This window comes from Peromyscus californicus, unplaced genomic scaffold (genome assembly GCF_007827085.1).
Source record: "Peromyscus californicus insignis strain IS unplaced genomic scaffold, ASM782708v3 Scaffold_16__1_contigs__length_79575227, whole genome shotgun sequence".
In the NCBI taxonomy this organism is placed as follows: Eukaryota; Metazoa; Chordata; class Mammalia; order Rodentia; family Cricetidae; genus Peromyscus; species Peromyscus californicus.
Genome location: NW_026294458.1, coordinates 6,961,954 through 6,971,347, shown reverse-complemented (window position 1 = coordinate 6,971,347; position 9,394 = coordinate 6,961,954). Strand labels below are relative to the sequence as shown.

General features: G+C 45.8%; 1 pseudogene; it reads right to left on the bottom strand.

The window, feature by feature from the left end:
• Positions 1-647: 647 nt before the first annotated feature.
• LOC128111651 (transcription initiation protein SPT3 homolog) lies at positions 648-6,424 on the bottom strand (annotated as a pseudogene).
• Positions 6,425-9,394: the final 2,970 nt, after the last annotated feature.

Below are 9,394 nucleotides of genomic sequence, written 5' to 3'. Positions count from 1 at the left end.
AAAGTTCTCAGCTTCAATCGGGTCTGTTATAGAATATTATTTTAAGATGTGTTACATTTGTTTATGCTGTGGAACATTTGTTTTAATGATGCAAAGATGTGTTGCATTCTTTTATGTTGCATTTGTTCAACTCTGTAAAGCTGTGCTACTTTGCCTGTCTAAAACACCTGATTGGTCTAATAAAGAGCTGAATGGCCAATTCAGTGAGGCAGGAGAAAGGATAGGCGGGGCTGGCAGGCAGAGAGAATAAATAAAAGGAGAAATCTGGGAGAAAAGGAGAAAGAGCAAGAACGATTAAGGAGGAGGCCAGCCACCTAGCCACACAGTCAGCCACGGAGTAAGAGTGAAAGTGTGATATACAAAAGAAAAGGAAAAATCCCAGAGGCAAAAGGTAGATGGAATAATATAAGAAAAGCTAGTTGGGGCTGGAGAGATGGCTCAGAGGTTAAGAGCACTGGCTGTTCTTCCAGAGGTCCTGAGTTCAATTCCCAGCAACCATATGGTGGCTCACAACCATCTGTAATGAGATCTGGTGCCCTCTTCTGGTGTGTAGGCATACATGCAGGCAGAACACTGTATACATAATAAATAAATAAATCTTTAAAAAAAAAGCTAGCAAGAAACAAGCCAAGCTAAGGCAGGGAATGTATAATTAAGAATAAATCTCTATGCATGATTTATTTAGGAGCTGGGTGGCGGGGGCCCCCCAAAAGTGCAAAAACAACCAACTACAAGGGTCTTCCCACATTGCCATTCCAAGTTACAGAATCTCATTCTTTACCAATTAATGCCCTTACTTTAACCATTGACACTCTCCAAGGCTGAGACTTGAAATTTTTCTGTTTTTGAAGGCATATTCATATTTTATTTCAGCCCAAGACAGGGAAGAATGGCCTCGGTGTACCATTCCCTCTCTTGTTGCAGCAGGCACAGCCATGGTCCCCTCAGCAGGCCAGGAAAGCCATCCCACTCCTTCGTTAGGCATTTGTGAATGGGGAAAGAGGGCCAGTCTTGTGTCTAGCGTCGAATGGCTTCTCTGATGTGGCAGGGCTGGACGGCATCGCCGTGAGCCTCAACACCACAGGCCGCAGGTGCTCTTTTTCCTCTTTCTCCGCTTGCTTTTAGTAGTCTTGTCCTGCACCCCCATTCCCCAGGGATCCGGATGTGACTCTCCCGGGATGCTGTGATCCAGAAGAGGGCGCTGTTGGTGTAGGAGGCGGTGTGTTCTCGAGAGAGTGTGGGCAGGACTTCAAACAGGCCGCCTCAGCAGAGCTGTGATACTGAATGGAGGTTGCAGAAATGGCATGGCTCAAGGGGTCCCCTGCCTTGGATACCATATCCTGCCTCACGAGAAGAGCCAGATCCACTAACTGTGCTACTGTTTCATATGCTAAATATGCCAGAATTTCCATCGCTGTAACATCGGGCTTCATTGCCACGCTGCCGCAGTCCAGCCAGTCTCGAAATTTGGAAGCATTTTTGGAGAAACTTAGCTGTCGGCTTTTACAGACTTCTGCATATTGAGCTGAATCCACAGTTCGAGTCTGTCTTTCTGCTCTCTCCATTCTTTCCTGTTTAACATCATCGAGTTCGTTGTCTTCAAACGTTGCCAGAAGCTCTCCTGTCTGTTTTGCAGAGTTGATCAAGTCCTGAGTGATCTTCTGCCTCTTGTTTGTACTGCTGCCGCCACTCAGTTTTTCTTCCAGGAGGTCATCCTCGTCAAGGCCTTTGATGGTCTTTGATTTGCAGTCTCAGATAACCATGTATTTTAGAAGTCTTCTCAGTTCTTATCTTTTCTCACCAAGAACAGAAGATCTTCATCAGAGATCACCCTTGCTCCCCACAGCTGAGAGACTGGCTGTAACAGGTTAATTAGTTGTGTGTGAACCACTTCTTCTACTAAAACTGCTGTTTCATGGAGAGGCCTCCCAGCATCACCTGAAGAAGCACCATGCTCTGCAATTCTGCAGCAAAGCTTATAGCCTTCCCTGTATTTCTTCCACTACTTGATGTGGCCGTAGACATCCAGCTAGCTGCAGTATTATTCGTCTCTGCTTAAGGACACGTGAAGGCACGTCTGCGAGTCCCGCATGGAGAATGAGAGGGGACAGAGATGGCACCGTGTCTGTGGTGGTGGCGGTTCTGGACATGAAGGGCAGGGGGGCGGGGAATGGGGGGACAGAGAGTGTAGAAAGGGAAAAAGGTGATTGGGCTAGGCTGAAGGGGGGGCGGGCGCAAGATGGCAAGAGTGCCACTTTCGAGACTTGAATTTTAGTTGTAATTCAGCCAACCTTATAACGAGGGCTTCTTTTTGATTTTTCGCATCTTGAGCTCTGTGGCAGCTGGAGAGAAGATTTTCTTCCAGGGTGCACTTAGAAACCTGTAAAGTCTGAAGTTTAGACTGTTTATGTGCCTCTGGAGGTGGTCAGTTTTATCACTGAGTTCACTGTTGGCCTTCACTGTATTCCGAGATGCTAGAAGTTGATTAAAGTTATCACAGAGTTTATTGTTTTCCTTTGTCAGTTTACCCAGAGATGCCAGGACCACCTAACCTGCATCACTGTTTTCCTTATTGTTCCACAATTTGTCAAAAGTTTTATATACAGAGCCACCAAACTCCTTTCCTCTCACAACTGTTGAATCGGGATAATTAAATGCATTTGTCTCAATACATTTGTGAAATTGTTCATGCCATGGGCTCTTAGTGCTCTCCAAGCTTCTAGGAGAGGCTTCAGTAACTGCAGGTGCCAGCAGGTTGGAAAGCCTATTCAGGAACTTAAACTCATCCTTATACTTCTGTAATTCTAGCCCCACTCCCAAGACCAAAATCTGTGCTGGTCAGGGTTTTCTAGAGGAACAGAACTGATGGATGGATGGGTAGATAAGTAGATATAGGTATATATCTATCGATCTAGATATATAAAGGGGATTTATTAGAGTGGCTTGCAGGCTGTGGTCTAGTATACCAACAATATCTGTCATCCAATGGAAGGTCCAAACATCCAGTAGTTGTTCAGTCTACAAGGCTGGATGTCTCAGCTGGTCTTCAGCTTATGCTGGAATCCCAAAGAAGTGGGCTATAATGCCAGTGAAGGAATGGGCTTACCAGGAAGAGTGAAGGCAAGCAGGCAAAGACCAAAAGCTTCCTTCTTCCGTGTCCTTTATATAAGCTGCCAGCAGAAGGTGTGGCCCAGATTGAGGGTGGATCTTCCCATCTCAAAAGATCCGGACTAGCCGGGCGGTGGTGGCGCACGCCTTTAATCCCAGCACTCGGGAGGCAGAGGCAGGCGGATCTTTGTGAGTTCGAGGCCAGCCTGGTCTACAAAGGAGTTCCAGGAAAGGCGCAAAGCTACACAGAGAAACCCTGTCTCGAAAAACAAAAAACAAAACAAAAACAAAAAAACAAAACAAAAAAAGATCCGGACTAAAGGTGGGTCTTCCCACTTCAAATGATTTAATTAAAAAAATAATCCCTCACAGGTGTACCCAGCCCTTGGGTTTTTGTTAATTCCAGGTGTAGTCAAGTTGACAACCAAGAATAGCCAGCACATGTACGAATCTTGTAAAGCCAGGAACCCAACTGTTCTGACTTTGCCAGTATTTCCCCCCAAATGCACATTCTTTCTGGAACCTCAGAATGTGATCTTACTTGGGGGTAGGTGTGGTTAAGGCATTTGTGAGGTCCTTTTGGAGTACAGTAGGCCCTTAGTCCAATGTAACTGGTCTTGTAAGAAAAGGAGAAGCCGAAAAACATAGGGGGTGCCAGTGAACACGGATCAAAGTGATGTATCTGTGAACTGAGGAATACCAAGAATTCCTGGCAATACCCAAAGCTAAGGCAGAAGCACACAGGCTCCATGGTCCACAAATACCTTGGCTATGGGCTCTTGACCTTTACTGGGAGACAGTACATTTCTGTTGTTTTAAGCCATATAGACTATATGGCTGCTCTAAGAATTGAACACAACATATATAAGTGTTAGTGAATTGAAATGTTATGTACATTAAAAAGCACACACACACACACAAGAAAATAGACACTGAAATACATAGATAAAAGGCCAACATTAAAAATCTTTAGAAATATTTTATTTCTAATTTTTACTCTTGCGTGTGTGTGTGTGTGTGTGTGTGTGTGTGTGTGTGTGTGTATATGTGTGTGTGTGTGTGTGTGTGTGTGTGTGTGTGTGTGTGTGTGTGAGAGAGAGAGAGAGAGAGAGAGAGAGAGAGAGAGAGAGAGAGAAAGTGTATGTGAAAGTGTGTATGAAAGTGTGCTCAGGGGCATGTGGGTGCATGAGCAGGCTAGGAGAGGGCATCAGATTCCTTGGAGCTGGAGTTTGGGGGATTGTGATCTACCAGATGTCTTTATGAGAGCAACCAATGCTCTTAACTGTGGAGCCATTTCTCCAGCCCCTAACAAATTTATCTTATTTTGCTTACTTATAATATGCAGAAAGTCTTGAGAAGTGTAATGTTGTGTGACTTGTTGTTTGTTTTTGAGACAGAGTCTGGCTACGTGGTTCAGGCTGGCCTGGAATCCACTATGTAGCCCAGAACTCAAAGTGATCCTCCTGCCTCAGTCGCTTAAGTACTAGGATCACATGTGTGTGTGTGCCACTGTTATGTGCCATTTTAAAATAGACTTTCCATTCTAGAATAACTTCACATTTATAGAAAAGCTGCAGAGATAGTACAGAGAGTTCTCCGGAGCCCTCCCTGCGGTGTGTGGGGCAGATGGTGTCTTGCAGCCCCACAGGCAGCTGTGACTCTGAGGAGAGAGCCCTGGCTCCTTCTCCACATAGACCCCAGAACATCTGATTGGTGATCTGCTACTGCCGTCTCCCCACCCTGGTTTCTCATTTGGAAACAGGAGCAAAATCACTGTGAAGGTGGAGTAAGTCCTTGTCCTGCCTGTCTCTCGTGAGCTGAAGGGCCCTGAGAAGACACCCCGCTCAAAGGAAGGGAAGAGGACAAAGCCTTCCCACAAGGTCTGAGTGGAAGGGGAATTGTTTCGTGCTTGGCTTCTGCGTTGTCCGCTTTTCCTTTCTTTACCCCTAAGTCATGTTTTCCCGACTTTTCCTTATGCTGAGTTTTATTTGTGGTGTAAAAATTGTAGATCAGATAGGTCAGATATCTGCATGATATATGCAAACACTCCCAGAGAACCCGTTCTGAAATGCTCACAGCTCCTGACAGAGAGAGAGAGAGAGAGAGAGAGAGAGCTGGAAGGAGCAGGTAAGAGGGTAGAGGAAGAGAGAAAAGAGAGGGAGGCAGGAAGGAGAGAAGAAAGAGGTGATTGGTGACCCTTAAGGACCTCACAGCCTTGAGGTTCTTTGCATCAAGAGAAGCAGAATGTAGGCTGAATACTTTTATGCTAGGAGTAGTCCCCAGCTCTGTCTGGAAATTTCCAGGAGGCGGCTGCTTCAGTACATATGTCTGAGAAGAGCTGATTTGTTCTAAAAGGAGCAAGTGCGTGGGTTGCCGCGCACCACTGCTCCGCGTCACCCTCCCCTCGCCCACTCCTCCCAGCACCAGCTCGGCTTCAGTTTAGGAACTCCGCTGCCACCGCTCCTTTTTCCGGGCTTCCTGGGCCCTTTTCTTCAGTTCCATGATGGCAGAGACCCTGGACCACCCATTTTAGAGCTGGGTGTCTCAGTCTTGTCTACGCTTTACTTTTGAATCTCTTGGGGCAGATTTGAACCCCTGGAAGATTCTGATTGCTTTGAGACAGACTATAGCTGTGTACCCCAGGCTGTCCTTGAACTCACCTCAATCTTCCTCCTCCAACCTCCCTGGTGCTGGGATCACAGGCACACACTATCTTGTCCATCAAGCACTTCTGTTTAATTGGACAAGAAGAGGCCGGAGTTGATTTTTTTGTTTGTTTGTTTGTTTCTTTCTTTTTTTTTTTAAAGAGCTCTCCTGGTGATTCCAAAGGATTGAGAACTACTGCTTTCCGCCACAGGCTTCCAGATCACTTCAGACAGGAGGCAGAGACATGTCAATGCTCTCTCAGCACACACAGATGTTGTTGGATGAGTGAGCTGACTTGCTCATCAGAAGCGCTAGAGAGGCCTGTGGAAGCCATGGAAGGTTGGAGAGATGGTATCAGTTTTTGGACTCCAGTTCAAACTTAGTTCTCCTGGAATAGCTCACGTTTACCCATTATTATATTTTTTAATTGCTTCCAAGTAAGATATGCGCTATACTCTGGATCAAATGACTCCCATGGATCCATCTGTTAAAGGCATGGTCCCCGGGTGGTGTTACTGAGAAGTGCCGGTGCCTTTGAGAGGCGGGGCCTGGTGGCGGGGCGGCATCTAGCCACTGGGGAATGTGGTTGAAGGGGGCTGTGTGGCCTTGTCATTTCCTCTTTCTCTTTGGCCTCACCTGGAGGTGAGGTAAGCAGATTGTTATGCCACATGCCTCCTGTGACCTGGCACCCCTCGAGGCCTGAATGCACCGGGGCTGCCTGATTGTGGATTAGAACCTCCAAAACTGTGAGCCAAAGCAACACGTTTTGGTATGTTGCTTGTTCTAGAGGCAGAACGCTGCCCAGCACAGTGTAGAAGCTGCTGACTGCGACACAATTCGGCCTTCCCTGCAAGTGAGTAAGGGATGGTTCTCCTGATAACGTTAAAACAGTCCAAAGAAGTGGGAGAAAAACCCAACACATACTAATTAACAAGTTAAACTGGGATTTTTGTTGTTGTTGTTGTTGTTTGAGAAAGGGGTTTGATGTGTAACCCTGGATGGCCTGGAACTCGTTTTGTAGACCAGCCTGTCCTTGAACTCACAGAGATCTACCTGCCTTTGCCTCCTGAGTGCTGGAATTAAAGGTATGTGGCCCTATGCTAGGCCCACAAGTTGAGTTTTGTAATTTGAGAATAATTTAGGGGCCTGGAGAGATGGTTCTGGTTAAGAGCTCTCACTCTTCTTCCAGAGGACCTGGGTTTGATTCCCAGAACCCACATGGCTGCTCACAGACATCTGTGGGGAGCCCAGCACTCTCTTCTGGCCTGTAAGCACCAGGCATGCACATGGTCCACAGACATACATGCAAGCAAAACACTCATAGACATAAATAAACCTTAAAAAAGGACAATACTGCCGGGTGGTGGTGCATGCCTTTAATCCCAGCACTCAGGAGGCAGAGGCAGGCGGATCTCTTGAGTTTGAGGTCAGCCTGGTCTACAGAGTAAGTTCTAGGAGAGCCAGGGCTACACAGAGAAACTGTCTCTGGACTTAGGAGGCTAAGGTGATAGGATTGCTGTGAGTTCAGGGCCAACCTGGGCTACATAGTGCCAGACAGCCCAGGCTTCAGAGTGAGATTCTGTCTCGAAAGCACCAACAAGAAAGTGAATACCTACATGTATACAGTTATGAATTCAGCTTAACCTGATAGCCATTTCTCCTGGCAGACTTTATTTTTGGAAAATTCTACATCTACAGACAAATTGTGAAGACTGTACAGGGAGTTTCCACATCTCCTGCCCCTTGTTTTCTCCTAAACAGGACATGCTGGTAACAAACACGTCAGAGTAGATGAACCAATACGGACACACTAAAGTCTTAGCATGTTCCCTCATGACCTTTGTCAGAAGCCTACATTATATTTAGTTATCATGTATCCATAGGCTCTTCTGGGTTGTGACAGCGTCTCTCTTCTCTTTCCCTTCCCACTCTTTCCCTTTCTCTCCCCGTCTCTGTGACAGGGTTTGACCCTGTTAGTCTAGGTTGGCCTTGAACCTGAGATCTTCCTTCCTCAACCTCCCCAGCGCCAGGATTGCTACTACGTGGGGTTATGCCTAGCTCCTCCTTTCGTCCTCCCCCTGCTTCTTCTCACCCCCCTCACCTCCCTGAGTCGTTTATGTAAGTGTGGTCCTCAGGTGGTTTTCCTGTGGGCTGTAGTGCTCTGCTCCTTAATTGTGCTGCCTTAATTGTTTCCAGCGTTGGCCACTGGGAGAACTGGGGGAGCTCCTGAGTTCCGTGGAAGATTACCACCCCCGCTTCCTTGCTTTCTGGCACCAGAAGATGCCACAGATTCATCATATGTATTTTCTGCTACAGATATAACCGTTGAGAAAGACATTTGAATTTCTTATATACTTCTTAAGTTTAGATTAATGTATTTTTTTCTTAGAATAATTGAAGATTAAAAAAAATGATTGGAGAGGTATGTTAGGCTGCTGGGGTCTATAGTATTGGCCAGCTTAAAAACGTCATTAAGTTTTTACCATTCACTTTCTTGGTTGAAATAAATAATATTTTATATTCAACCTGGTATTCATGACTTGGAATATTTTCTTTAAAAGAGTCTGCTCACCTGTAAAAGTGTTAGGCTTCTCTCTTGGTGTCCCCAGTGCCCTCTGGCTCCCTATGTAAGCTGAAATAAGAAGTCTAGGTCTTCAGTCGTCATGGTGGAGTGAGACAAAGGAAAAACCATAGAAAAACAAAACAAAAAGATGGATAAGAGTGCCTTCTGTCAAGTATGATGACCCAAGTTAGATTCCCAAGCCCCACAGAGGGGAAGGAGAAAACTGATCCCAGAGAGTACGTCTCTGACACCTCTCCGTGGTACACAGCCCCCCACATGAAAACACACACACACACACACACAAACACATACACACAAACACATACACACAAACACATACACACACACACACACACACACACACACACACACACACACCCCAAAGGAAAGAAAGAAGAAAGAAAGAAAGAAAGAAAGAAAGAAAGAAAGAAAGAAAGGAAGGAAGGAAGGAAGGAAGGAAGGAAGGAAGGGAAGAAATGGAAGGAAGGAAGAGAAAGAATCAATCAATCAATCAATCAATAAATGAAAATTGAAACATGTAGCTCAGTTTGTGAGCCAGGACTTCTGAACTTTCCCTTCAGCTAATTACTGATCATGATTCTTTGTAAACACACCTCTGCCAACAGTGTAGATTCAGCTGTTACATTCATTTTTAAAGATTAAAAATATATGTAGCCAGGTGGTAGTGAACACCTTTAATCCCAGCACTGGGGAGGCAGGGGCAGGTGGATCTCTGAGTTTAAGGCCAGCCTGGTCAATAGAGAGTTCCAGAACAGCCAGGGCTACACAGAGAAACCCTGTCAAAACAACAAAATAATAATAATAATAATTATGTGTATGAGTGTTTGCCTGCATGTCTGCCTTTATACTGTGTGTGTACCTGGTAACTTCAGAGTCCTAAAGAGTGTATCAGATCCCCTGGAACTGGAGGTACAGTCAGTTGTAAGACACCATATGGGTTCTGGGAACCAAAGCCAGGTCCTTTGCAAGAGCAGCCAGTGCTCTTAATGGCTGAGCCATCTCCCCAGCCCCTTCAGTTTTTTATTCAGTGTTTCATTAAGCACATGTTGTTGGCAG